General features: G+C 38.6%; 1 protein-coding gene across 1 annotated transcript in view; it reads right to left on the reverse strand.

Annotated features, from left to right (window-relative positions):
• LOC121335734 (WD repeat containing planar cell polarity effector) overlaps window positions 1-24,594 on the reverse strand; it is a 147,024-nt gene extending 122,430 nt beyond the window's left edge. The window contains exons 1-2 of the mRNA XM_041404135.1: window positions 24,510-24,594; window positions 22,421-22,502 (exon numbers count right to left, since the gene is read on the reverse strand). The gene's annotated coding sequence lies outside the window, so the exon portion shown is untranslated. The remainder of the gene's footprint in view (window positions 1-22,420; window positions 22,503-24,509) is intronic.
• Between the last annotated feature and the right edge of the window lie 262 nt (window positions 24,595-24,856).

The raw sequence follows: 24,856 nt of genomic DNA on the forward strand, positions 1-24,856 counted from the left end.
CTTAAAGGCATTGTGCCCTATGCACTTCAGGCTCCTCATTTCCAATAAAAGCATTCTATTACTCCAAGGCCTATTCCAATGTACACTGGATTCTGGGATTCAGAATAACCAAATTTTCACAATATAAACTTTTGATGGTTCTCCTATATGTCATATGCTCCTCCTTACAAACCTAACCCTTGCTTCAGGTGCAGTCCTTCTCCTTATTCTACTCTTCCACCTGCTATTTTCTTCTTCATCTTAATGTAATTCATGTTAAAAAACCAACCAACCACCACCACCAACAACAATGAAAAACCCCAGCTGTATCTTTATATTACTGGCTATACTCAAGTCACATTTGCTCAATATAAATAAAGGCAGAATTTATAAAGGTAAATTTAGTCCAAAAGTGCCTCAAAAAAAATTTCCTCAGATATTTACATGGGATTCCACTGCACAGTATTTGAGGCTGCTGATACAACAGTCACACATCCCGCTTGAGTCTCCAATATCATAGAAACACTAGTTTTCTAGAACCTTCTTGTGCAGACTTCTGCACAGCTTTTGCCAAAATTTTTTAGCATTATATCTTTGAAGGAGCTCCATGACTGTGAAGGTCCTGACAAGAGACCTCTTTAAAAAAAGCAAAAGCTGCTGATTTTCCTTCAGCTATGCTGGTACAACTGCTAATAAGGCATGCAAAGGAAAATGTGCAATTTAAAACCAGTTCAATTCCATGAACCAGTGCACCAAGCAACCCTACAAGCAGTTTGCCAGTGCAATTATGCTAGTGATGCAAGGACAGAATGAGAGCTGTGTCAGCTGGCAGGGCTGCCAAAAAAATGACTCTCAAAACTGCATTCTCAGGAGAGATGTAATGAGAATTTGTGATATGGGCAAGGCTTTTTCAGCTGGAGTCAGGTGGCACAACAGCTCCACAAGGAGAGGATACCTCAGAATGTGCCTGGAACAGTCCTGTTTCTCCCCAGCATAACAGTAGAAGCTGAGTGGACAGTGTGACCTAGCAAGTCTCTCTCCTACCAGTTATCTACCCTGAGATAGCTGTACTCATTCCTTTTCCCCACTCTTCAGCCCCTTGCACCCCAATACCACAGATGTTGTGTAAGAGTCGCTGAACAAACACAAGCCTGGCATATTAAAAGTAACCCCAACCAGTCACAGTTTACATTAATATGCCAGACAATAATCTAGGATGATTCAACTTGTTTTTATGAGCAGCAGAGGCTGGAACAATGAGAGGCATCTGACAGTGACACGTTCCTCACAGACCAAGCCACGCTTGCAGGCTTTGCTCTTCTGTTCTACCCGTTCTCTGTTCTCCATATGCTCAGGAGGGGAAACAACCTTCCCTCTGTCAACTCCTCTGGGAGGCCAAATCAGCAGCAGCACCTCAGATGCTCCAAATAGCTTGCACTGAGTTACAGGCAGGTAAACAGCAGCTTTTTCTAGTCTTTTTTCTCACTGAAGAAAAGGCTGGGGACAGAGCAATGGTTATCAGGGGTCATGGTTATCAAGTGTTATAGATATCTGTGCAGCCACTGGAGACAAAGAAGTAAACAAACTGAAGACTCTGACAAACATCTTTGTCCTTTCTGAATAAAATGGGATTGTAGGAAATCTAAAAATTTTAATTCACTGCATTGCTTAGCCACAGCCCTGAAAAATGAGGCATACTGTGTCAGATGAAAATCAAAAGGCAAATTTAGGCACAAGTTAACACAAGGCCATACGATAATTCCATCTCTGTGGACTGAAAGGCCATGAAGGTGACAAATTCCAAACCAAGTTGATGATGATGACAATGATGAAGAAAAAGAAGAAGAATGGTATTTTCACAAAAAGGTATACTAAAAGCTGTTAAAGACTGGGCTTCTACAATGAAACCCAGAATTGCATTGCAGTCACTACCCATCCCATCCCTGCCAGGAAGAAGGCCTTTCACATTAGACTACCACTACCCAACTCCTAAAGTAAATATGGAATAGCAGAAAAATGAATACATACTCTTAATCAAATTATCATAATCAGAGAGAGCTGCCATTGACTGCATACAAAATGCAATTGCATTTGCATGCACGTCAGAGCCATGGCTCCTGTTCAACACAAACAAACTTATTAGATCTGAAGAAGTTTAAAAGTTTTTGAACACTCTTTGTTTGGGTCCTTTATAAGCAGAAAAATCCCAATTGCAAAAACCCTGATTTCCGTGCAGGTAGAGAAATCCTGTACATAAATTCCTTTAAAAATACTTTTGTTTCTGGGGGGTATCTGGAACATGAACCAGACTTCTCTGTACAGCCAAACATTGCAGTACTTAAGGTCTTAAATAGTTTATTCATTGTCTACACTGCTTTTGAGTGTGAATGCTAAAAGACTGAGGGAAAAGCTAAAGGATACAATTGCTCTAGTTCAGTGTGCCAGTTCTTGAGCAGGGCAGATTATCACCAGACAAATGCAATAGTGCAATACCATTTGTACCCCTAATTCTCTTTTCCTTGGCAACAAAGGGGTTCTCACCCTGTTGCAGAATGGCTAAGGTGCTTGTGAAATTGGGATTTCAGACTCAGTCCTGCACTGATGCAAGGTACAGCTCAGTGCCAATGGTGCACTTGCATCAATTTCAGTTTTCCTCCATTTGTCAACTGTACCCTGTGGACCTGCCACATAAGCAACTGAATTGTTCCCAAAGCAGAGGCAGTACAAGAACCACAACAATCATCCCAAGGTAAATTGTCCCAGATTGTGCATCAGATCCCTGAGGCACTTTATGCCCCTGTAAGCCCAGTTTAAAAGTAGCAGCATTTGGCACCCACTGACTGATTAACACATATAATCCACCTTAAGGAGAGCCTGAAGATATTGCTGAGAGTTTGATGAATCCATCACACTGATTGCCTAATGCAGGTGGTCACACATGATCCTTCCTTTCCATGTAGATTTACACAGCAAACATGACAGAAATAGTAAAAATTCCTTTGCATTCAGAAAGGGATTTAAGAAAATGAGTTCCTTCTTAAAAAACAAAAAAGCCTGTTAAACTGTTGTGTTGCCTTGCAGTAGCAATTTGTAGCTGTGCTACTTGATATCCTATAGAAGGCAAACACTATTGCTGTGTTCCAACACCCACTTTCACTCAGGGTGAACTGAGATTTCTCTTTGCCAAGCTATGACACAGATGGGAGTCCCAACAACATAAGGCCCTGTCTAATTCAAAGGACCCAAAATAATAAAAAGCTTAAGATAGGAGAAACAAATAGCAGAGCTGAAGCATATTATGCACAAAAATCTTCCAGAGACTCATGAAAGGAAAGAATGATTGACCTTGTTTTCAGGCTTTATATGCTGATCAATCAATGCAGCATGATTCAATGTGAGAGGAGGCTTTGCTGTTAGGCAGAAACAGAGCAAAAACTAAGGCAAAGGGGATGGTTTTCTATATAAGCTGTGGCACAAAACCTCTTTTTTTCATACTGGGAAGAAGTCCAGAATCAGAGAGACTCTTGCTTCATACTGCTACAGGCCATCAAGTGTTATTCAAGACATTTCTCTTTTCTTCATTTTCAGACTTCACTTTCTTCTCTTTGTCGCTCTCATCCCACCTGACAGAACAAGGCAGACTTCCTGCTCTGCCTTACAGTCTTCTGCCATTTCAGTGCAGCTATTGATAGGATCAGTCAGGATCAGTCTTCCTGAAGAAAGTCCAGCTATGTCTGTTGTGCCAGGAGTCAATTTCTGCTCATTCGTGTGCAGGTGGGCCAGTGGCCCAGAAGTGAGACAAGTGAATTCTCTGAAGATGCAAGCTTTGGACAGCTAAATGGTGAAGGTCTCATAAGACACAGACAAAGTCAAATTTTTCAAAACTTGTTTAAAATGTCTGTTTCAAGGAACAGAGATATCAGTGTCTTCAGGAAGAGGGAGAACCTTTAAAAATGTTAACAGAAAAAAAGTCCTTGGCAATTTTTCCTAGCTTCATCCTTAAAGAGACTGGCATAATATTTTTACTTCTTCCAAAAATCTGTAGATGTAACATACTTCCAAAGACCTGTAGCTGTGGATTTCACATACTTCAGTTATAGCAATTAAGGTCAGAAGCAACTGAAAGTAAGTTCCTACAAAATGAATCAGGCAACCTTTCTGATCTTACCTACAGCAAGTAATTCAGCCTACTGAACAATTTATTTCTCAGTTACATATTGGAAATGTAATTTGTTCTTTTTATGTCACTAAATGACTCTCAAATTTATGTGGGCTTGGATATAGATGTTATGCTGTATGCAATGAATAAGCAAAGTATACAATTGGTAGCAGGTAAAATCCTTCTTGGAACAATATTTATATTGTAGGGATTACATCAGTCTTTATCAAAAGTGGAATTTTTGTATTCCATAAAATTGTGGCTAGTCTCTGTCTTTAAAAACTTTAATATCTTCTCATAAACAGAATGCTAACAGAAATGTGAAATTTTATGTTTGGGTTACCTCTCTAGAAACAAACCAGCAATTACTATTCCTTATTCAAGCCTATTTCTTGTATTTAACATTACTGATATTAATATATAAATAGTATCTAAAAGAGTTATCTGAGCTAGAAGAGGATCTGGATTCTGATTAAACTTGGGATGAACTTTTTCTTTGTTCCTCAGAGAGAAAATGCTCATAATAAAATTATTGCCTCAAATCTTCCTTCCCTCCCTCCCAAAACCAAACCTGATATTCACATTTCCTTCTTCTTCTGCAATTTGATGAATATTAACCATGCTTGTGTTCACAGGGACAAATAAAGATGACAACCAAGGAAGCAATTACAATAAAGGTCTGATCTGCTTCCACTAAAATATATACATCAGCTTCTAAACAATATGCTACTCAAATGGAATAAACCCTACCTGACACTAAAACTACCAATGTTTGTCATGTCTGAGCACATTTTTGGACTAAATTAAATAAGTAAGTATTGCCTTTATCAAGTCTCCTAAAAGATAAAGAACATTTAGTGGCTTAAAAAGCAAGTGCATGTAGTAGTGTGTTTCTGCCACTTCCTCTTAAAGAGAGAGTTCTGGGCACTTGTAAACTGTGAAATTTTTTTATTTTTTTTTTAAATGGCATCTTGATTCTTGGTGGATTTCAGTGGCAGTTGTGTTTGCAGCTTTGAAGTCTCCTCCAGGTCTGTCATTTGGTAAGGCTGTTGATGGGTGCCTGGGGTGCTTTGTCCTCCGGGAGGCTATTTTCCTTTAATTCATCTCTGATTAGACGCAATTTATGCATTTTCATCTGTTTTATGTAAAGATCAAAGGGATCATGGTTCCCAATGTCGACCCTATTATAGACAAAAGGGGAAGGCTGCACAGTTTTGCTTGGTTGCAGTTTAAGCCTCAAAGCACCCGTTCATACTACACAGTTCTTATATCTCTCCTAAACCCATGTTTTATATGGAGACCCATTTGCTTGCCTGTAAACACCTGCGTGCTTTTACATTTATATAAAACAAAATCGTGGGGTGAAATTCCCATTCTCAAATCTGCTACAATAATTTTTGCCCAATGAGAATGAGAATAAAGAGATAAAAGTTTAAATTCAATATTGCCATAACAATATTCCTCTTACCAGTCCCATTAATAAATCTATGGCACTTCATCTAATCACAAACTGACATAGCTGGCCCTGCATCAGAAAGTCTGTTCAAAGCTTTCTCAATACATTTTTTCTGTCTCCAAGTTACAACAAAGACTGACTTTTATGCAATTTAAACAGAAATTATTCCCAACACAAAGATAAATTTAAAATTTATTCCAATAGAATCAATATCCAGTAAGCCTTGATATGAATGACATTGATATTAACACTGTTGTCACCAAAACAAGAGAAAAAACATAGATGTCACCAAAACTTACCTAAAGTGAAAAGACTTCTAAAATTAAGGAAGATTTATTTTATTTCCATTTTTTAAGCAAACTCAGTACATATGCCAGCAAATGTGCTGAGATAGGAAACTTCCAGAATGTCACCCCAAGCCACTAAACATGCACTGTAAATGCAAGTGTCACTTCTCACTTCCAGTCAAATTGACTGCCTCTGCATAAGGCTCAAATCTTCCTTTGTCTCACTAATCATGCATAGAAAGAGGGAGAAAATACTGTGAAGGCACATAGAAAGTGGGGAAAGCCCTCCAAAAGTCCACATTTTTGGAAGAGGCATAGCACTATGTTTGGGAAAGCTTCTCCCCCTGCAACATGGGGAGAACAAAAACTGGCTTGGTGGCTCATGATATTAAAGAATTAAAGAATTAGGATTGCACTTCATCAGCAATGTCCAGAAGAGGATGTTCCCAAATGAGGGACTCATAATAAATCGTGGCTCTTGCCTTAAGCATAGTGGAGTCTACCCTTACCAAGTTTGGAAAGTTTGTTAAAATAATTAAGGTCATTCTCTCACTGGAGTGACAGAGAGGCTGCACAAATCAAGTGAGGTACAAGAAAAGAGCATTGTAAAAAAGATGCCCAAGAACTGTACAGCTTATTTGTTATCAAGATAATCATAACCAAACAAGAGTATTTAGAATTTATACTTTAAAAAATAGAAAGAAAAAATCTATTATATTGTAAATGACTTTGCAATTTTCTGCTCCAGGCCAAGGTTTTTGCTCAACCTGAGTTACCACATGCTACTTGAAAAAATAAAAAAAACCAAAACAACCCACCATCACTTCAGGGAAGTGATGAAACTTATGAAACTTGTGAAATTTGCTATGGATTAAAAGGAAAAAATTCTCAAATGCATTACAATGTTCCCATGTACTTGTGTACTTCCATAGCAGCCATCGCTGGGATTTTGCTCATAATTCCCAAACTCCCAGAGCCATGCATGTGGTAACTCATGGTCAGTGCAAACAGAGAGAGATCCCAGTGTTCACTACAAGGCAATTGCTATTTTTTCTTCTTTGCAACACAGAATTGCCCTTAAAAACACTTAAAAGCCTGGAAAGCCACAGTCACAAAACAAGACAGGCTGATTTCTCAGCTTGCATCATTAACACCACCACAACAAACTGTGGTCTTTGATAGTTTCTAATACATCAAACCCAAAGAACAGGCAGAAGAGGTACTATAACACATATCCCTGCCCTGCCAAAACACAGAAAACTCCAACTTACAGGACAATTCAAGCAATAATTATGGTAAAGAACCTCAGGCTGTCAATCTTATCCATAGTAAAAAACAATAACTGAGCTCTTGGAAAACGCGTCTGAAATCAAGACAAATTCTAAGCAATAATAGCTATAGGGAAAGAAACACCAGTGACAAAAAAAACACAGTTAGCAGAGTTCTTGAAATTTCAACAAGCAAGGAAACTTATGAGGTATTTAGGCATGAATGTTCCAGAAGAAATTGAAAGACTACAAAAAGAAAAAGGCGCTGCTTTTAAAAGACAAATATTACCTTGAGAAAATAGGTAAACGTTCAAATTCACTTCTAGGGAGCAAGAACACTTTTCCTTTTTCAGGTCTGACTTGCCCCTTGCCCAGGGATCCCTTAAACTGCATTCAGACACATGTAATCAAGTTTATATGGTAAAGGAATGGGAAAAAACTGCCCAAGGGCTAAAGGAAGGTTCTGTTTGGCAGAAGGCAGTGAGGCAGGGGGAGACCAGGTGAAGAACCCTTACCTTTCCTCTCAGAAAGTTGTTAAAAGGCCTTGTTTGATCTTTAGTAGAATTCAGGGTCTTTTACTGCTTAACAGAAGAAGAAAAATTACTTCGGGATCTTTTCAAATCTGAAAGGATAAAACTGAAATTCTACATGTAGCAAACTGACACAGGAAAAGAAAGGAACCAGGAATTAAATGCCTGTTGCTTGTTGCTTGTCTTTCTTTTTTTAAAATCATTTTATGAACCATGAAAGAAATTTCCATGCATTTTCCTCTGAGTCCTCAGACCAAGACATTTGGAAAAAAAAAAGGGAAATGGGTGGCTTGACTGGAAATAGTTTATTCTTTATGAAAAACTAGAATTTGTCTGCTGAAAATAGCCCAGCTCTCCTCTTGTGGAATTCAATAATTCACTCCAAACAATTTGTGATAAAAAGGGGTCAGTTTGAATAATATTTCCAGCTCAAAACACTGATGTGTTCAAAGTGTTCTGATTAGACAGCCAAAGCGGAATAGAGAATAGAGAATATATGTTTCCATATTTTGCAACTGGAAAACAAAATATGCTGCCCACAAGTGAATAATTCATCAGACTACTGAAAAAGTAAAATTTACAAATTTCTCCCACCCATGCAGTAATTTCAAATAAAAAAAATAATGAAGAATTACATTGTGACTACAGTGAAGCTTTTCAAGCCTATTTTAAAATACAGTAAGAAAACAAATTCCTTTAAAAGCAAACTGAAGAGCACAACATGATAAAAAACCTGTATTTTTTACTCTAATTAACACTGTATTTTCAAATTCCCTGTTTTTCTGGTTTAGGCAAATAAAGACAACAATAGGATTACAATGATATACTTTTACTTTCACAGTCAGGTGTCTAATAAATCACTCTAAAACCCCTTTAGCAATTAAAATTAAAAAGCTTGTTCTAGATAGAGATATGCAATTTTACGCAGCAGGCTTTTAGAAATAAAATCCAGTTTAAAAACAACCCCTTTTGTTCTCAAGTGTTTACATCTCGGATTAATTTTTAAAGTTTTCTATAAATCTTCAACATTGTTCAGATATATAACCTAAACATGAAATGTGGCAAAAGTCGACAAGTTAATTTATTGCACCCTGTAATCAACAATCTACGCTGATCTTCAGAAAAGATAAACTAGAAAATCGTTGCTCATTCTGTAAAGGAGATAAAAGCAAATGGGAAATTCTGAAAGTGTTCCAGAAATGCAAATGCATACATCATTTGTGCTAAAGGCAACACCAACATTCTCCCTCAAACGAAGCCATTTATCAACATGTAAGAACAAGGAGGCATTCTTCTGTCAGCAGAAAACAAAGGAAACATCGCCCATGATGAATAAGTGAGTTTTGAAAACAAAATGGCAAAAAGAATTACGCACTACTTAAAAATTTATTTTCAGTGTTCTTGTATGCCACAACACATACAGGTTGTAATCCAAAGGACAGAAAAAACAGTGAAGGATACTGCAACTTGTCTGATTTTCTATGCATTGGTGATGTACAAGCAGAACCTCATATTCCCAAACCTCCATGTTAGGTTCCTCACTTTTCCATTGAGTTTCCCAAATTCCTTCTACATTACATTCAGCTTGTTCACTTCTTTGTAGCCATGCCCTTCAGTTCCCTTTTCCTTCCTCTCCTCTGCCACTACATGCAACTCTGGTGCCAGCCAAGCACAAAGCAGCACACCATGGCTTCTGGAGCCTTCTCAGCCACAAGGAGCTGCGTAGTTATTGACTGATATCAAAGGCCACATTAAAAAAAAATCCTTGAGCTCAGGTCACAGTCTTTTCTTGAGCAGTCTGGGGAAGGGAACAGCAATTTGCATTTCCTTGAATTTTAAAAAAACACACTCACATTTGAAGTTTCAAGATCTCTACCTTATCTACCAAATGCATAAAGGCAGCTAACAAGCCCCAAAAAGGAATGCGGGACAGAAGGTAGTGAATGTGTGAACTGGAAGGTAGACTGTGTGAACTTGTCCCTTCAGGTAATCAAAAAAAAATGCTGTGTCCTTACTCAGCAGATCTTACTTATATAAGTCAGGTGATGATAAAAAAACCAAGAAGGGAAATAACAGTGTTCTGGATATAGATGCATCAGTTATCTATCTGCAAATCAGGGCTGCTGCTTTGAGCTAAGTGTTCAGTTCATCATTTGAAAAAAGGAATACTCTCAGGTAGATTTCTTGTTAAATACCTAAGGTTGCAAAGCCAAATTAATTCTAGTATATATCTGTATGTATGTATGTATGTGTATATATATATATATATATAAAAAATATTTTAGCACTTCATATTTACCGATTTAAACCATAATCTCAATAGACACAAAGACACAGTTTTCATGAGCAACAGAATTAGTATTTGCTCACTCCAGAAGAGTAAATTTTTACAAAGCCCAGTTTGAAATCTATTTTTGGCCCACTCCAAATCTGTTTAGCTTTAACACTGACTTGGAAAATTGTGTGACTTTTCAAAATTATCCATTAAATGATACAACATAATCATTAAAAACACCCACTCTTTAAAGCTCTGAAAGATCTATTACAGGGTAGTCATGTAGGGTGAGCAACTTTCTGCTTGCTCCCTGCTCCTCCCAAAGTATGTTATCCCATTTCAGCTGCCACTACTGAAATAAGTATGTAAATCCATAGTCACATTTCACTTTTGAAAACGAGAGCACTTATAAATTGGCATTAGAGCCCTGAATTTAGACACTGTGATTATGACAAAACTCCACAGTTCATAAGACATGCTACTGGGCAATAAATGCCATTTCCTGATTCATTCTCGAACAATGCAACATCTTAATAATAAAAAGAAATGTTTTCTAGGCTCTGAGAAAAGATGCATGGGTGAGTGATAAGATAAAGTATCTTCAGATAAAAAGAATGAAGGGTAACTCATTATCCCCAGAAAGAAAAGGTGAAAATAGCAATGCATCTCTAGCTGGTGAAAGCCATATATATTTCAGGATTTTTTCTGCACCTTTCCTAAAACATAGGCAAAAATTAGAACAAAATTTTATTATTAATACAAAGCAGCTTAATAAGTGTCACAAAACCTACTTTTTAGTGTGCATGGATATGCCTTTCCCCAGAGGGATAAAGCTCCTTATACCCTATTTCTGCCATATCCAACCACAAACCTGGGCAGATCCACTTTTTCATCACTTAGACTTTACAGCAAAAGTGTGCCCTGGAGCAACAATCCTAAAAGGCAAACAATAACTCATTTCATAGCTCTTGCTTAAGTGCAGAAAGTGAATTCTTTCTGTGTATTTCTCAGAATCAGAAAGAAGTGGCACACATGAAAATATTTGTCAAGTAAAACCTGGGAGAGGTCCAAGAACACTTGAAGGTGTCAACAGGACTTGGAGGGGCAAAAGCCACTAAATTTTTTCTGCACAGAGAACAGGACAATAGTTGTCATGTTGAGGAAGCTGCCTCAGTTCTTGCTGAGCTCATTCCTGCTCTCACATTTCCAGGCACCAACTGCAGTTAAGGAAAAAAAAAACCCACAGCTTTTTATTTTTTCATACTGATTCATCAAGATAGTTGTATCTTTTTGCAGCATGATGAGTGCCTAATTACAATGATTCAAATCTCTTGTCACCTTCAGGCTAGACTACAGATAGCAATGAGTTTTAGCCAGAGCTGATAGGGAAAATGAACTTGACACAGCACGCAACGGCTTGTTAAGCACAATATAATATTAAAAACATCACTCCCCTTTTTAATCTAGCCAGGAGGAGGGAGAAAAATCACATGATTTTGAGTTCAAAGTTGCTAAATCCCTTCTTCAGCAGGGGAACATGTCTGTCTGATTACATTTTCAGGTTGAATGCATTTGTCACTCTATCACCTTTCTCCACATTCAGTCCTGTTTTGAGCCCTGTTGGCTTCAGAGAGCTCTTTCTCCTCCTAATATCACTGTAATTTCTCAGAAGTTCCTTCAGTCTACTCCCACTTTTCTTCTTGGGAAATGGTAATATGTAGGCTGGGCCCTCTAGTGCATGGTGATGTTAATGCACCACATTCCCAGTGTTCTTGACTTTGTTTTCCTCTACCAAGCAACTTCTCTGTCAGGGCACCTACTCCATGCAGGTGGCTTTTTCAAAGGGACCTTATTTCTGTGTTCACAACTTCAAAAGAAGGAGGAGTTGCCTGAGTGACACCACTCTGGCTGTCCTGTGGCTTACTGCCAAGAGTCAAACTCAAGCACTCGGCCCCATGAATGGCAAATTCTGCTAAACCCCAGCAAAAAGAGCATCAAAAGTCCAGCAATAAACCTAGGAGATGAGGACGGAGAAGCAGCTTCCTCACCAGGCACAGAAGTTCAGAACTTGAATCTACTCAATACTTGCAGTACAGGTCATTTCCGAAGCCAATGACCTGTACTACCTTTGAGATCAGAGGGCTGCACACAACGGGCCACCATGGGGGCTCTCCTTGCTGCGCTTTCAGCTTTGGCTTAAGACACAGAGTAAACCCCTGAGGCTGTGATTCCCTCAGTCGCTCTGCTGCATGTCCTATCCAAACCCTTCAGCATTTAGAAAACCATCTTGATGCTCCTCTACCGCATTTTTGATTCCTCAGGTTCTATTTCACGACCATTAACTTAATTATCCATATAATCTCAAACCATTTGCTTGTCTTTCACTTTTTGTTTCTCAGTATAAAAAGGACCTTGCTAACAGGCAAAACTGGAGATGATTAAAATGCTTTAAATAAAACCCCTGCAATTATACTTAGAAAACCCAGATATTTTTACATCACTTAAAAAATTTAGGTTTTTAAAGTAATGAGTGAAATGTCTTTAAAATAGGCAGCATTATGTACATAACCAAAATTTACACTGACAAAGCCTGCAATAGTCCAAGAGCAAAACATAATAAAACATAACAAAATAGAGAAACTGGCAATAGTACAATTAGTGTGAATCAGAATAATCTGCATAAATTCTCAATACAGCATATAACTTCACTATGTCTGTATGACCTCTAAACAGATAAACCTCCATTTAAAAAAAAAAATTAAACACATCATCAAAGATCAACAAACATAGACATGAATGCCCTCTGTATGAATGACTGCTCTTTACACCTTGATGAAGCTTTTTCAGCCACAATCATTAACAAAGAAAAAGGAAGTCCAATTAAATAGAAACTATCAGTATAGCCCAAGCTGCACATTTTGTTACAACTTCCCAGGTTACTGACAATTGAATGCACCTCTTGACTGCATCACACCCAGGCTATGTTGTTGGAAGCAAGATGTATTTTGTTTTGTTTTTTAAATAGCTTTTAAAACAACTTCTGCCAGCATAGGCCTTCCTAGTTTTGGAGGAGAAAAAGTCATTATAAGAATCTTGTAAATGTCACGGAACATGAGGGAATCGCACACAAGTGACCAAATTTGCTAATAGGCTTGGAGTTACCTGATTAAATCATTGCAAAGTCGAAGCATTTTAAAACTTGCTTTTCTTTCACCTCAGCATTAATTTAAAATCTTCTTTTAAAACCTTCAAAAAGTGTTCATGCTCTTTCAATTTGTGTCCAACAGGTGCAACAAAATATGAAGAAGTTTATGAAAACCAAGAATGGGCTTAGGTTTAACTGCTGCAGATCCATTTAACATAAGGATCATAACCTATCCTCATGGATTTTTAAATAAAACAAAGTCAAATTTATACCCCTGACATTTAGCATAATGGAATAACAACTATTTATGGTTTCCCTGTCAATTCTGGTAGTAAAACTCTGCATGTGGTCACATAAATAATAAATCTGCATTTTTATCTGAAAACAAAATGATTATAATAATTTTCTGCTATTACAAGCAATTGTCTTTAATTACCTCAATATATATTACTTAATTGCCTGGAAAGACAGAATGTCAGCATGAATAGCATTGGTTTGGCAGCCCCAAATTATGAACAGCCATTGAAATAGTGCACATTCTCTCTATTCCTTTCCTCAAAAATATGAGATCTCACAGAAGCTTGCCTATCTTGATATGTAATAAAATTTTTAAATGGAAATAATAAGGAATCAGACAACACCAAAAATTTCAGGTGGTGTGTTCAGATCTTTTAATTATTAATCAGTTCACAATTTGACCCCATCTTTCTACCAACCCATTTCTCATGTGGTTCCAATTTACACCACGGGTAAATGGCAATGTAATGGAAACAGTGGTACTGAGCACACAACCTAGAATGTGATAATTATTCTGGAGACAGACATACAAGGATGCCTTTACAGCATCAGTCAATCACGGGCAAATAAGCTGCTTTCATGAGGTTTCAAAAAAAAATTTGTAAAATGAGAAATTTGTAAAAAATATCAGTTGCCATTAAAAAATAGCAGTTGCCATTACCATTATTTCTGTGACTGTATTATAGATCAGCTTTTGCAATCCTATAATCCCATGTATTCAAAATAAACTTTTATAATTAACAAATTTTGGACTACAATTTCCAGCACACAGATCATATTTCCCCCCTTTTTTAAAAAAATTTAAACACTTCTGTTTTGTGTTTGCATGGAAGGTTTTGGTAGCAGGAGCTTTCAGGGAAGGAAGCTGAGGAAGCTGCTGGAAGCTTTCCCTATATCCAGCAGAGCCAATGCCAGATGGGTCCAGGAGGGATGCCTGCTGGCCAAGGTTCAGCCCATCAGCAATGGGCTCTATTACCTCAGGAATAACACAGTTGTTTCCTCATTATCCTACTCTGAGTTGATTGATAATAAATTAAACTGATTTCCCTGAGTGGAGTCTGTTTTGCCCATGACAGTAACTGGCCCTCCCTATCCTTACCTTGACCTTTTTGTTGTATTTTCTCTCTCTCTGTCCCACCGAGCAGGCGAATGAGATAGGCTTTGGTGAGCACCTGATGTCCAGCCAGGGTCACCCCACCACAGCTTCATCCATGATCTCTCACCTATAATAAACACTGTTTAAAAATGCATTAATTCCGGGCAGTGTGGAGCTATCTTCTCTCCAAACAGAGCCGTGACTGGCCCTTCTAGCTACCTGCAACGCTTGCCTCCTTCCACTTTCACAGATGTAAAAGATACAATTTAATTAACTTATCCAAACAAGTGGCAGAGCAAAACAAAACCACTAAATGGCTGTGGCTGGGGGAAGTAATTTCCCCAGAGTTAAGTAATTTTTGTATTTTACTCAAGCTTTTATTTTACATAAGTCTTTTAAGAACTGATACAATTTTAGGGTCTGTCTCATTTCTGTCTGTGGATTTCTTTTCCCAAAATCTTTGTCTGAGTTGGGTTTGCTCAAATTAAAGTCACAGCTGCTGCTACAATTCTGTGTGATGCTTCCTTTTCATCCACATTCATGTTAAGGGAAGCAGCAATATTTTCACCATTTTCATTATTCCTATACTTTTAAACAGAAGGCCAATAGCATAATCTTCACACTAATCCATGAAACAGATTACAATTATATATATAGGTTAGAAAAGATGCAGAATTTTCATTCTTCTGTTTCCTTGCCCTATTCAGCAAACACTGCAGTATTTCCTTTCATGATGATAACATTTCTTTGATCTCAGCAAAGAGATTTTTTAAACTTCGTTGTTAGAAGTACACGTAGAATAACTAACTTACATGGCCTCAATTACAAAATGGCATTTGCTGCAGTTCATCCACGATGAGGGAGTTTTAAAATTCACAGCATGCCATCTTCTGAAAATCAAACAGCAGCACTTCACAGGTAGGCCACTCCTGGAGCTTTATGCAAAGTCTGCACTCACATGTCCTTGAATTCAGAGTGACTAATAACCTCAGCAAGGTGCACATTTTAAAAGAACACTCATGCTGAAGTTGGCATTTATTCACTGGCATTATGGGTGGCATACTTTACAGGCTGCTTCTTAAGGAATATTCAACCACCTGCACATTGTGTGTCATTGCACTGGAGTTCAGCCACATGCTGAAGCTGTATGTGTTGCAGTTTTGGTAATCGGATTCAGAAAACAAGCATGACAGAGTGAAATTCATTTATTAAGTCATTTACTAAATAGGGATATTACCTGATATATTACAAAGGAGACAGACAGAAAAAGACACTTGCGGGGTTTCCCAATACCACATACAAAAAAATTCTACTCAGAAAACAAATCAAAAAACCTCCAACGGGAAGAAGTTTATAAAGCTAAATATCATCACTGACAGATGCCAAAGAAGATACTCCAGCAAGATCTCTATAGAATATAAATATTTCATTTACTCTTTGATGAAAAGTCAATTAATCAAGTTATTGTGCAACAGTCCCAAGGAGTAAGGTCTGCTTACTGAGTATTTATTCAAATGAAACTCCCACCGATGTCACTGTTTCATAGCTGTCCAGATTCTGTATTTTAACACAAGAATGGCACTATGTTACAAGTTTTCCAGTACAAGTTTTCTTAGATTGAGTTCCACAGGAAGAGACCTCTGCCATAAGTTGAAGAGTAACAAAGTTAACAGCACTCCTAAGATGTAGGGAACTTTGCCAGCAGTGTTCCAGGAACATTCTGGGCTTTCATATAACTTGTGTCACTAGGTGCACCTCATTCACTGACATTACATCACTATTACTTTGGTCTCAATTTCAACTTATTAATTACATTTACAAAGGAAATCTTCCAATATGTAAAAAAAAACTTAAAAAAAAAAAAAAAGCCAACTGCATCCTGCAGTGCTGCATCCAGCTCTGAAGCCCCCAGCAAAGAAAGGTATGGACCTGTTAGGGATGTGTCAAAAAAAGAGCCACAAAAAATGATTGGAGGAAAGGAACAGCTCCCCTTTTTAAAAAGGTTGGGAGACTTGGGGGTTTTTAACCTGGAGAAGAGAAGGCTCTGGGGAGACCTCATGATAGCCTATTAATACTTAAAGGGTGGCTTATCAGAAAGGGGGAGAGGGACTTTCTACATGAGGTCTGGAGTGACAAGATGAAGGGCAGCAGTTCTTATCCAAAAGAGAGTAGATTTGAATTACATACAAGGAAGAAATTCCCTACTCTGAGGAGGTGAGACACTGGAACAGGTTGCCCAAAAAAGCTGTGGATGCCCCAAGCCTGGCAGTATTCAAGGCAAGGTTGGGTGGAGCTTTGAGCAACCAGATCTAGTGGAAGGTGTTCACAGTGCATTGGACTTCAAAGGTCCCTTCCAGTCCAAACCATTTTGCGATTCTGTGACAAAAGCAGCAGACAACTCATTGCAATTCACTGCATCAGGTCAAGTTATTGGAAGAAAAACTGGCAAAACAGTGGATAGGGAAGCATCTACTTAAATACACAGATCAGGTACAAAAGAGCGGAAACAGCTTTGTACATTAAGCTTTATATTTGTGCTTGCTTTTCTTTGTACTTCTATTTAAGGAACAGTCAATACAACAATTAAGAAAAAAATAAATTTTTTTAATTGATGATAAAATTGGAAATCATGCCACATAATGCCATGATTTTAAAATCTGTACAGACCTATTCTTCCAGCATATATCTCTAATGCATTTTACAAGCCTTCAATTTCTCAAGCAAGACAAGCTGAATATCTACAAAATCACCTAAGTGTCTTCCAAAAATGCAGACTGTCCTTTACAGGTGCAGTTTTTAAAAGTTTAGTCATTTCTGTCTAAAAATTATGCTACCAGATGTTGTTACTACACTGCAGTGGATACTCCTGTCTTCTCAGAGGCACATTCAAAAATATAATAATCTCTCAGATTTTACTCAATACAAGATAATGGATCACTCTACTTACTCAACTTTCTGGGACAATGGAAAAGAAGATACCTTATCAATGTTCAGTTCCCATGAAAAGGGATGTGGCAACTCAGAGCTCACCAGCGGCCCTCAGGAGGCAAGCTGATCTCCGCCAGCACTGCAGAGGATTCCTAGCTTTCATTATAGGAATCAGTGGCATTCATTTAGCAAGGACAGAGCCTAGCACTGCAGTTAAATTAATGGTACTGTTAATGACACTTCATTAATTTATGTCCCACATGGCTACATTGAACAAATAAACCATCTGCAGTACGCTGCTGTTCTGAATTATCTCTGCAGGTTTCAAGTCCTTGAATCACATTCCCCTCCAATCTAGTTTGTCAGGGAGTCACAAGTGGTCCAATTACACAGGCAAGTGACCCACTACTGCTAAAAAACTGCCTCCTGTGAAACTCCATGGAGGTAAGAAGTATCACGGTATTGGCATTCTCCTGGGCATGACTCTGTGATAGTCAAGTGCAAACAGAAAAATGTGAGCAGCACGTAGAGAACTGCCCTATTCTATTTCTCTAAAGACCACAGATCTTATTTTTCCAACAGAAACATGGCACTTGTCCTTGTTCTGGCAACACTGAAATCCTTAGATGGTAAGAAATTCAAGCTAGTGATTTTATAAGTCTTTTTGATACAATTTTATTTTTCCCCCAAACCTTGTAAGCTGGGGATTCATTTCCAAAATAGCTTTCCTATCAAATACAGCATATATAGGTTATAAAACCCCAAAGGTGTAATCAGCACGTTTTTAAGGAAGCTGATTAACGGGTTTACTGAATTACCCAGCCCAGAATTGTGTATATATTATTAAACCCTATTTTGCATTTGCATATTACCTTCCTTAAGAGTGTCTTAGTTCCTCTGTTTGGTGTTTTATATATTTACAAAGATACTCAAAAGTTTTGTCTTATTAAGAGAAAAATTGCATAGAATGAGAAAAACTTCTTAGGTAACTTTGGAATCTTTTAACTTGTAAATTAGCAATGAAAGCACTGAGATAAGTCTTTGGGAATATATTTGAAGTCTTAATGAAAGGGTCAGATTACAAAAAGCCATAGTGGGAGTATTATATGAGGAAGCTTTAAAGTTAGTTGCAGTGTATTAAAAAAACAACATTCAAATAAATTATTTTTCACTGCAGTATGCCAAGTTTTTGGAGATAGAATTAAAATTGGGCTTTCATTTTAGACCAAGTAAAGCATAATACTAGACTATAATACTGCGTATACTAGTGAGATCCAAATGCCCACGGTGTTGCAAGAGAACATTTTCCCTCAGGCATTTGAAATGTAATGCTTCTTTAATATTCTCTGTTGGATATTGTTAGAATGGAATTTCAAATATTTCCTGCAATTTGAGTTAAAGATTACTGAATAATGCTGAGCAGCAGAAAATTTTTGAAGCGTACATCTAAAGCTGGCATAGTAGCTTAATGTCCTGTTGTTTCTTGCTTTAGCAAAATTAATTTCTTCAGTCTTCAACCACGAATTCACGCACCACCTGGAGATACAAACCCATAATTTAACTGTGGTGTATTTCTAGCTCCCTTGCCTAATACACACTGAGGCCAGACCCTGTCTGTCAGGCAACTATGACAGGAAAAGGCCATTTCAGAGCAATACTTTATATTCCCCCGTATCAGACAGTAAGCAACTTGAAAAACAGTATCTGGCCCATTATTGTAAATAAATGGGATTACAGGCCATGAAACAAAAACACATTCCATTATACAGACAAGAGCAACGCCTTTCCAATAGGACTCAAAATATTCAAAAGGCCTTTATCCAATTAAGGTCCAATTTTTTCACCACATCTGTGTTAGTGCTTTACCATGGCTACTCTTTACAGGTAAGGGTAGATGGCAAGTTGAGCAGAAAGGCATAGCTGTATCATTCTAAAAGGAAACTAGAAAAACACAAACTGCAATTGTGATTCCTGTTGCTTGATTACTTCATGGAGAAGCCTCCATCAGCCAAAGATGCAGCATCTTTCCAGCATTTGTGTCACGATATAAGTGGCCAATTACCCAATATTTTTCTGTGGCCATTGCTCCCTTCTTGTTCATACTTGGGCACATGACTATCCTGAGTTCAAATTAACTAATTCCTCAACACCATCCCAGCCTGACAGGACAACTCTCAATGACTTCATGACAAACCCAAAAGTTTCTAACATTTTCTTTGAGCATGAGCCTGAGGGCCATGGTCATGGGTTCCAACATAACCCTGCCCAACACTGAACTGAAAGAAAAACAAAAAAATATATGCATGCCTGTTTTTGAGCAACAGGAAACTCCAAGTTATGTATCACTGGTATGGACAATACAGTCCACACAGCTGGAATTTTATCCAGAGATGGGGCTGTTTAGCCCTACAGTGTGCAACTGAATGAGTACAGGCATGTGCAGAGTACTTGTGTTTATGTGAGCAGAATCAATAAAGGCAATTTCCTCTTTCTTTACTCAAATATCAGTAGACACTGAATATGGCCAGTATTATAAGCATATATGCTACTAAAGCCACCCATAGACTCTGCTGCTGCCTAAAAATCAGTTTGGACAAGGATTCCAAAAGCAGACCAGATACCAAAATGAATTTGTTAAACAGCAGGAAAACCTCCATATAGGAAACAAATTATTACACTTATTACTGATAAATTCATGTTTGAAAATTATGTTTCACTTATGAATAATGCCATTAAGATAAAAAATTCAGTCTTTTCTATCAATAAAGAATTATATTTTACACAATTAACAAAAAATTTTAAAAATCAACACCGTAACACATCATTCTCTTTCCACTGGTATTTCTATGGATATTTTCTTTGAAACACTGTTTAATTCTTGGGGGGAAAAAAGGAGAAAAATTTAGTTTGTATAGTGGCAGCTATTAAGAATTTGGTTCTGCAAAAATACATAAATAAAGTCACACGGATGTTGTAAAACAAGCTGAAATATTTTAAGCAAAAGATGTGACCATAATTCATAGAAATAAGCCTAATGAGAAAAACTCTTGTAACTGCAGTTACAAGATTTGGCATGGAAGAGCATTCATCAGTCATTCTGACATGGAAAGGATGGATAAAGGAAGCAGATAGATTCACCCATCTGCACTGCACCTAAAAAAGGGAAAGTCATCATTATGGTTGCTAGCTTCTTGTTCAAAATGTATAACCTCATTATCAGGTTATAATGAACAAATGCAAAAGAAAGTCTTACGAGAGAAAAAGCAAACATTTATTTTCAGTAGGACCTGTTTCCCTTGACTAAATTGATTCACTTGACTAAATGCTTGCCTCATTTAAAAACTCACAAGGACATCAGCTTAATGTTTACATCTAGTGGGGGAACGGGTGCTGGTGCTCACGTTGGGTTTTTTTTTAATGTTGCAATGAATTAACTTTAAGAGTACAAGGTTTGCTTTGTAGAACTTGAATTGTTACACAGGTCATCTCCTCTCTAGAACACCAACCTGCCTCTTCTCCTCCAGGCAGTGACATTAGTGAGTACAAAATCCACACACCGCTGTCACAAAGTGTCTGCTCAACCAAGAGAAAGACAGATTTGTGTTAAGGTAGAAGAATACAGTAAACTACTTCTCATGCACCAGGAGCACAACCCTTCTGTTCACTTTGCAATAATTCAGAGATCAACTTTGCTGAATTTACAGCCAATATGCCAAAGTTTTTGTGCCGTGTCTGATGTGGTTGTTTGGTTTGTGGGTTGGTTTTGTTTGGCTTTGTTTTTAAACAGGCATTCTCTGCAGCCCAGACCTTGTAACAACCGTGAGAAGAAAACCCTCCAGAAGTGGCACTCGGGTGGGGGATGAGGACAGATCTTCCAGGGTCCCTCAGCTCTGGGGGTGCCATTAGGAAGCCACTGTGCCACCAGCCCCTCTGGTCAGTGATGGAGCCCTGAACTCCTTCAGGCACCAGAGCACCCACCTCAGATGTGATGTGCACCCACACCAGAGGAGGCCTGAACTCTCAGTGTCCCCTGCCAAACCCACAATACCTGCCCGTACTATCAACCTACCTAGGGAAAGCAAATAAGAAAGAACTTTCTGTGCACAATTTTTATTAATATTTGACTCATGAATAGTTCATAAAGATTACTAATACATACTACAGGCAAGCTACAGACCATTTGTGTCTCTTCATAGGCAGCAGGCACATGAGCACAGGACGTGTTATTGCATCATAGCTACCTGTTAAAAACATGCTGAGGGCTGTAGAAATCAATTGATGATAACTATCCAACTTCAATTTAAAAACCAACTAAGCTGTTAAGAAATTAAAAATAAGCAATAAGAAATTAAATCACTTCCATAGAAGGTAAAATTTCTCTTTTAGAAAGAAAGTTTTCACCACAGCAAAAACAAAATCTGGATTATAAATGGAATTTATAGATTATCTTCTTCATGACATTTAATGTCCATGCAGTACTACATGACTGAAGTTTAGAAATGAATGGTGAAAAATTATGTTTGGGACATTAGCACTAGGAATTAAAAAAAAAAAAAAATGTTTAATTTTCTAAACTACTATTTTAATATTTCTTGTTCATATCTATATATTTTTAAAAATCTATTACAGATTTGTCACACACTTCACACAATAACTTTTGATCCTCTTAATTCTATTTCAGTATTTTTTGTAATGTTTTACCTTCTTTCTGAAAAATCTCTTACTATTACTCCCTTGGACCAGAACACAGAAGAGATTTACAAAACTATTTCAATTCTAGCATTTCTAGGTTTGAACCTGGTCACTATATAGTTAATTTTTCTTACATAGTCTTGTGCGTTTTAAATGTTAATTATATCACACAGACTTAGCTACAAGAGACATGACCTGGTAACAACAATTGTAAGTAAATGCATAAGATAAGAAACCTGTACTAGACATAGAGAGGTTGATAAAAAGAATAATTTACAAATTATTGAAAATGAAGTGTAAAAACTTACCTAAAAATAGTCATCAGTTTCTATAGATGGCAATGAAGGAAAAGAAAATCCCATCCAAAATACAGTTAAAGAAGACAGCCAGCTGTTAACAGAGAATAATTCATTTTAATTTATTTTTTTAATATTAAGAGATAATTCTGGCAGACTACCCTTCAAAACTACCAGTTGCCTTGAAAAATAATACTTAATCTCCTGAAAATGGAGATTAAAACATCTTAATACTTCAGTGTGTTGTTTAATTACTGATTTCCACATAATTTAGTATCTTTTGAGTGCAAAAATTGCAAAGTGTATTTGAAAGTTAGCCCAGAGCCCAATTCAGATGCACACTAAATTTCCATCACTTCATTTGCATGTAATGTTTATATTTATGCAGCTTTTTGGCTTACAGTGCTACACGAAAGACTCGTACTAATGAAACATTGGGGAGCATTAAAGAATTTTTTTTAAATTACATTTAAATTTTACTTAGAAAACATCAAAGCTTAACACGTAGAAACAAAATATAAGAAGGAAATACTAGAACTCTTAAGTTTTGCTGACTTTAAAAATTACACCACATTCATAAAAGGCAAAATTTTACAGTATTTTTAGTTAAACCAGCACAGACAACAACTGAATCCAACCTGGACTAATCATACTGGAATTGGACTAATCATACTGAAGATAAACTGATAAACATGGTTCTGACAAACAAAAGCATTTACACATGGCTTTGCACCAAAACAAATCGCTTTCAACACAAAGTAACAAGATTTGTTGTTATTCCAACAGCAAAAAATTCCAGGAGCACAAGCTTGGGCAAAAAAGGAGTAAGAATAAGGAGAGTCATCTGCAGAAAAAATGTTTGAAAATTTCAAGTTAAGCTCTTAACTGAAATCCATTAAATCAATACAATCTGTAAGCTAACACAGACAAATCAGTTTACAGCCTGCCAACATTGATTTACCTGAAAATTTATAAGAAATCAATTAAACTGAACCAATTATGGTCAGTGGAAATTACCTTATGTGGGTCCATATCAGGTTTTGTGTACACTTAAATCTTAAACAATCTTAAATAGTGTTAATTAAGTCTGTATAACGTCTGGGTGCAGAAAAGGTTAAGAGTCGCCAGGGTAAAGCATCTTAGGACACTCTGGGAAACTGTGTTAAACAAGCTCCCTCCTCCTGACCAAGCTTCCCAGCCAGCCAGCCCTCAGCTCTGCTCGCAGCTATCTGGCTTTCAAACTCACCCGCGGAAGGGAACTTGGCTACAGGCTTCATTCGTATTAAAAACACAGGGTCATTAACAGATGTTACATGCAGCCCGAGAGCTGGGGCACGGCAGTGCAGGGGCTGCACCCGGGCAGCGGCGGGCCCCGCTGCCGGCTCCCCAAGGCTCCGCGAAGCCCCGGCGGGAGCAGGAGCCGCCAGACCGGGAGCGCTGCGGCACGAGCCGCGCCTCACAGCCCCTGCCCCAAAGGAGCAGCCTCCCTTGTCCGCCGCGGCGCCGAAGAAACTGCCTCAGGACACATGCTCCTTAGACCGCTTTTTAAAATACTGCTGTAAGGACTAGAGTAAGATTTCAATGATTTTTGTGAGACCTTCACAAAAAACTAACTGGGAATCCTGTCAGGATCTGTGGGAAAAGAAAAATCAGCTGTGCTATCCAAGACTTTCTTTTTTAAAGCCTATCAACAGTTTAGAAGCTCTGTTGTGCTGATTTATGCCGGTACCAGCCTCCCTCACAGCCAGACCAAAGGAATTTACTTCACTCAACAATTCGAAATACAAGGAATCGAGCAGCTTTATTTCTGTACAAGTGATCGCTAGTTTAGCCACGCAGTTCTACCAGCGGAATAGCACAGGTAAGCTCTCAGCTTTCCCTGAAAATAAAAAGAAGACCAAGCAACAGGATGGCAGGATTTCATGAAGCGTGGAGCGCCGGGAACGCGCCGGCAGCTCCCCAGAGGAGGCCGGGCGGAGGGAATCGCGCGGGAAACGCGAGGGGAACGCCCTGCCCGCCCCGGGCTCGCGGCTCCGGGACGCGCCGGGGGAATGCCCCGGGGGCAGGGCAGGGCAGGGCCCGGCCGCGCACTCGCACCCACCGAGCGCTCCGAGTTCGCGGGGCGGGCGCGGCGCCGCCGGCACCGGGGCCTGTCCCGCGCGTCACCGCAGCAACCGCGCGCACCGCCCCCCACGCATGCGCAGCTCCCGCAGCCTGGCCGCTGAGCGCGCATGCGCACTCCGAGAAGCCCGCGCTTGCCGCAGCCCCCACCCCTCCCAACAGTGCGCACGCGCAGCGAAGGCAACCGCACACCGCCCCCTACCGGGCCAACCCCTCCGGCGCAGCGCGGCTCTTCAATGAATGGGGGGAGGTGGGGAGAGGCAACCGCCAATGGCGTGCGGGGGCGCGGCGCGCCGCCCCCGAGGCACGATGGGAGTTATAGTTCTT

This window comes from Onychostruthus taczanowskii, unplaced genomic scaffold (genome assembly GCF_017590055.1).
Source record: "Onychostruthus taczanowskii isolate IOZ18803 unplaced genomic scaffold, ASM1759005v1 scaffold21, whole genome shotgun sequence".
Taxonomy (NCBI): domain Eukaryota; kingdom Metazoa; phylum Chordata; class Aves; order Passeriformes; family Passeridae; genus Onychostruthus; species Onychostruthus taczanowskii.